This window comes from Nannospalax galili, unplaced genomic scaffold (assembly GCF_000622305.1).
Source record: "Nannospalax galili isolate Female #2095 unplaced genomic scaffold, S.galili_v1.0 scaffold24, whole genome shotgun sequence".
Classification (NCBI taxonomy): Eukaryota; Metazoa; Chordata; class Mammalia; order Rodentia; family Spalacidae; genus Nannospalax; species Nannospalax galili.
Genome location: NW_008352654.1, coordinates 1,122,374 through 1,128,373, shown reverse-complemented (window position 1 = coordinate 1,128,373; position 6,000 = coordinate 1,122,374).

Sequence of the window (6,000 nt, the reverse complement as noted above, 5' to 3'; positions counted from 1 at the left end):
CTGCACTGAGCCCCTAAACTCAGCCTTACCCCCAAAAGTCAGGACTGGAGTTTTGCTTCCTTTTTCAACCCATAGCTAATCCACAGTGACATTTTTGAAACCCAAACTCAAGATATGCTCTGACAAGAGAGATTTGTGTTGATTTCTGGTGTGAGAGGCCATCTGGAAGATATAACTTAGATGCCAAGACAATAGAATTTTCAAGGTTCTGGGGCAGAATAGATCAGAACCATCGTCGAGTCTGCAGCTAGATGGCTGCTGCCCAGGCCCCTCCTCCAATGTCCTCAGAGCTTCATGAGCCCTCCAAGATTCATTCAACGTTTACTACCCCGAGTGGGATACCAAGTACCATCTACAGGATGCTCAATTTCAATTCCATTGCTTGGGCTCTGAGGAAACATATGGCATAATCATGAACAAGGCTTTCAGAGAAATCCCTTCGGGAGAGGAAGCATGGTGAGCTGATGTTTGTGAGGCAGGGTCCAACCAAGGGCCCACCCAGCTTTGAGGAAATCAAGTGTCTGATCTGCCCAAACCCCAGAGAGGAACAAACATTGGTCACATGACACAGCAGAGAGAACTGGAAACTTGTTTCCTGTGTTTGATTGACATTAAGGGAAAACTGTTTCTACCTATGGTGGCCACAAACCAATGTCAGGGCTCTTCATAGAGTTGATTTGCTTCTTCATGCTTTTGGGTTCATTGGAAATGGCTTCGTCTTTCCTCTGCCATCCCTTTTGATTGCTATTAAGTTGAAAATATTCCCTCCCCCCATTCACTCAAGACTTTAATTTCATTCACTGAGCTGCAGGCAACTGGTCAGTTTCCCACTGCCAAAGTCAAGACCCAGGTCTGGGAGAAGAGGTCAAAGAGGATTGCCCTAAGATTACTGAGTTCTCTTGCCCAGCTTGAACCAGGACTTGCTTAGATGACAAACTATTTATAGTACAATGAAAGACTTGCCCCTTGGGTCTCTGTTTGAAATCCATTTTTAAAAGGGTCTACATAGTGAGTTCCAGGACAGCTGGGGCTACAAGGAGACCCCGTCTCAAAAAGACCAAAAAAAAAAAAGGATTCTTTCTTCTCTGAAAGTCAGTAGGGAAAGTATTTCCCTTTGTCAAAGGAGCAGGAGACTTCTCTGAAGCTGTGTTACTGTATGGTACCGTCTCCAAATACATAAACAGAAACGTTCCCCTCCCCCTGTGAAAATAAAGGGGAAAGAGAAACATGGTGACAGATTACAAGGGAAGAGTTTGTGTACCTAAACCTCAGGGAAAGGATAAGAGACTGTGAGGTGTCCAGAGCTAGGGCCACGTCTTACCTAGTGTGTCAGGCTATCTGTAGCATCCCCCACACAAAAAATGTTTGCTGAAATACAGAAATGCACAGAACTAAAGAGAAAAAAAAGAGACCATAAATCCAGTGTTGGAACAGAATCAGACTAGGACTTAGGAGACCCCAAAACAAAATGACACATGCTCTTCTTACACAATAATACAACATTTTGTTTTCAACATAGCATAAAAGCCATCAACCCTCTCCAGCTGGCTTACAAACTCTGATATCCCCAACTCTGTTAATGGGTAGAGGAATGTCTTGGCAGGTCCTCTGAGTGAGAGTTCTAGAGAGGGGGAACACTTAGTCTGTAAAGGATAGGAAGGTTTAGACAGATTCTATCTTCCACAAACCCACACTACAGGTGAAGTGGGAGTTGGGCAAACAGTGAAACCTTTCACCACAAAGACTCTCTGCTTACAGTTTCAGTCGAGTCAGTTTTCCTGGGGTAGGGAGGGTCTCCCCTTAATTTTGGCATTCCCGAAAGCATATGTGTCTCAGTGAAATGTCTACCAGGAGTTTGGCCTCTATCAATTGGTGCTGTTTCATATAAAGAAAATATAGACAGGAGATTTATTCAAATGACAGGTTCTGTAGACTTAGTTACCAGAAATAAATATCAGGGTATTATGTCTAACCTCACTCTATCTCATTTGCATATAACATATGGATTTTCTACCAGCATAGAGATGTTAAAATTTTAGGATCCATCCACTCTCTGTTACATCCTCAGGTATATCTTGTATTCTTTATGCAGGACTCATTTTAAATTTGGAAGTCTCTTCATGCAGGTTATTAGCTGGCATTCTACAAAACTTTCTCCACACAAAAGAATTTTTTTTTTTTTTTGGTTTTTTTTGAGACAGGGTCTCCCTGTAGCCCCAGCTGTCCTGGAACTCGCTATGTAGACCAGGCTGGCCTTGAACTCACAGAGATCCGCCTGCCTCTGCCTCCTGAGTGGCATGTGCCACCTGCCCGGCAAAAGATTTTAATTAAAAAAAAATTTTATTATTTTTATTTTTTATGCGTATGAGTGTATTGCCTGCATTATGTGAGTGCACCCATGTCATGCAATGCTGCGGAGAGAAAAAGGCTTCAGATTCCCCTGGAACTGGAGTTAAGGATGGTTCATAGCCACCATGTGGGTGCTGGGAATCGAACCCAGGTCTTCTCCAAGAGCAGTCAGTACTCTTAACCGCTGAACCATCTCTCCAGCTCCCACAAAAGATTTTAAAGCCACGACTAATAGCTGCATCTCTTAAAAGCCCTCTACCCTGGAGTAGGGCTTTCTTCCCGTCAATTCCAAATCACCATGACTGGTAGGCAAACTAAGGCACAAAATGTTCACGTGTCGCATACAGCACCACTGAGTGTAAGGCAATCAGGAAGCACTGGTGGCCCAATGCCAAGGTTCTTTGTCTAAACTAATCTTCAAGAGACAAACCAGAAATGTGGAGATTTGGTTTTGAAAAGAAGCAGACCCATGTTTAATACAGCTCTACTACTGATTAGTGAAATAACTTTAGCAGGTACTTATCCTCTCTGTGCCTCATTGTGTCTTGTACGAAAAGAAAACAAAGACCTACCTTGCAGAGCCATTGTGAATATGAAAATATACATTACAGTCTCATGCCATATAGGAAAAGCTAAAAGAATGATACTTATTATTACAGTTTAATAATCAGGCAAGTTAAGGAAAATTAAGGTCACTAAGTAACATACCATGTAAAAAATCTGAGATCAATCTCTTTCAAATTATCTCCTGTAACCTTTGGAGAGTCACACAAAGGAGGGTGAGATCTGAAGTCGAGTCTTCAAGGGTGTTTGGGTTATGTCCTTAAATACCCATTCACTCTATCCTGCCCAGACATGGTGACATGGATGGGAAAAGAGCCACGATCTACTTGGAACTTCCATTTCAGTCTTCCAAACTAAGCACCTTAAACAGCCCCCTCCCCCGATTCATACGGTCTCCAGCTGTGAAAATTACTAGGGCCCTAGACCATGGTTAACATAGCATTGCATATATTATATATATAGAAATGGTTTTCCCAAAGAGCTCCACATTATTTTACATAGTTAACAGTGTCATTTAGCAGATCAGGAAACTGGTATGGATAAGGAGATCATCTTATGAGTTAAAAATAAAATATGAACACTCATCAATTCATGGCTCTCTATCCTCTGAGGGTCCCATTCTGCATATTTGATAAAAAGTATTCAAGGGTATCTTGTTTTAATTTTTTTTCTCCCCATTTAAGAAAACACCAAATGGAGGCTGGGGTACAGTGGTACAGTGGCCATCTAGCATGTCTAAGGCTCTGGGTTTGATCCCAAGCACTGCAAGAAAGAACAAAAAATGAGGCAGAAAACACCAAATGGCAGGAGATGCCTATGCTGTAGGGGTACTGGAGGCCCAGGATCTTTCAATGAGAAACACAGTCTCTTAGTAAGTTCTTTATCAGGACAGCCTACGTGGTCAAGGACATAGATTTTATAGAAATTATCTCTTTTCCGGGGGCTGGAGAGAGGGCTCAGCAGTTAAGAACCCTGGCTATTCTTGCAGAAGACCTGGGTTCGAATCCCAGCACCCACAGGGCAGCTAACAACTGTCCATAATTCCAGTTCCAGGGGATCTGACAGCCTCTTCTGTCTTCTACAGGCATTGCACAACATGGGTGCACTTACTTACACACAGGCAATACACACACATAAAATGAAAATAATAAATAAAATATTTTTTTAAATACTTAAAAAAAAGAAATTATCTCTTTTCCTACCTCCTTGTGTGGTTCAATAATGATATCCTGTTACCTCGAAAAGATGAAGACCAAAGCAGCTCAGTCAGAAATTTGACTGGTTTTTCAGCTGAACCTGGTCTAAGGTATTTATGGCCATCAAAGACTACATAAGGCCAAGGTGACTTGCTTATCGGCTACTCCAAGGAAGTGGCAAGCAACCACATCAACAGTTTCTTAAGGAAACTATCATCTCGCTAAAGAAAGGTCACAAGAACTAGGTTTTGGACGCGATGATTCTGTACCTCCCCTAAAGGTATCAACACTCACTACCTCATATTGAAGAAGCTGCTGCTTGCTGAGAGGTACTGACAAGCAAGAGCTATACTGACAGCCTGGATAACTTTGCCAAAGCCACTTCTGTTATCATATCAACGCCCCCCCGCCTCCCCCCAGCTATCATTCCTTGATTTCTGGAGACTGTCCTTCACATCTCCTTTTCAGGAACTCAATGACCATCTTATAGAGACCACAATGGATTCCACTACAGAGAATCAGATTCCTACTGTGGCTACCACAAAGTACCCTTTAATAAATATAAGCAAAATAAATTTAAGGAAGGAGTTATCCATGACAAAATATATCCCAATCCTAGGCAGCACCAGTATCTTAGACAAACCATCCCCTTGTTCTCTAAACAAAAACAAAAATAAAAACTAAGGCTTTGTCTTTTTGTTAGACAGTGGATATTTAATACTCTTGATTCACAAATACTAGCCTACTCCACAAGTCTGAGGATGATATACTGCTGAGTCGCTTTCAATACTACTGCCCTTGCATTGATACTGAATGACCCCACTGACCACCACAGAGAATCCCAATCATCTTAGAAAAGGCCATAAAACCCACTCGGAATAAATGCAAAGAAATACCCATCTTTATAAAAGGAGACCTTATAGTCTCAGAATGATTAATCAAATTCAGTACTGGGAGTCTAGACTAGGTTCTCAAGGGGGCAAAGATGGTCTCAGAAGACTTTTAAAACCACTTTTGAGGGCACAATAAAAGGAACAGGTTTTGGGGAATGGTGGAAAATAAATATGCGGTTTTATGAAAATTGGAAAGCTATCTGTTGAAGTTTGCTATCTTTGGAAGGTAGGTGACTTTCCCTTGTCTATTTCTTTTTATTGTTATTATTTGGAGTTTTGTAGTTTGGTACTGAAGGGTTTTTTTGTGGCATATGGGGGTTGTTGTTGTTTGAGACAAGATCAATAGCTTAGGCTATTTTCAATCTCCTGGGCTCAAGTGATTCTCCTAGCTCAGCCACCCAAATAGATGGGACTACAGGCATGCACCACCACAAATCAGCTTCTTCGAACTTTAAAAAATATTTTAGGGGCTGGAGAGATGGCACGGCAGTTAAGAGCACTGGCTGCTCTTGCAGAGGACCCGAGGTCAGCTCCCAGCATCCACATGGTGGCTACCAACCATCTGCAGCTCCAGTTCCAGGGGATGTGACACAGGTGAACTTACATACATGCAGGCAAAATACTCATACACATAAAATAAAAAATAAAAACAAAAAAATAAAAATAATATTCTTAAAAATAAAAAATTTAAGATTTATACTATTTTTCACTTATGTGTATGTTTAAGTATACCACATGTGTGCAGGTACCCAAGGAGTTGGGGGGGGTATCATATCCCCCTGAAATTAGCGTTAGAAGGGGTTGTGAGTTTCCTGATGTAGGTGCTGGGAACCAAACCCAGGTCCTCTGAAAGAGCAGCAAGCACTCTTAACTGCTGAGTCCTCTCTCTAGCTCATCTTTTAACTTACTTAAAAATTTTCTATATTGAAATTTTGATAAAGCAAACAACAAATTCGTGTTTAAAGTTTTACGACAGCCTCTGTTCATGTCAAGCTAGT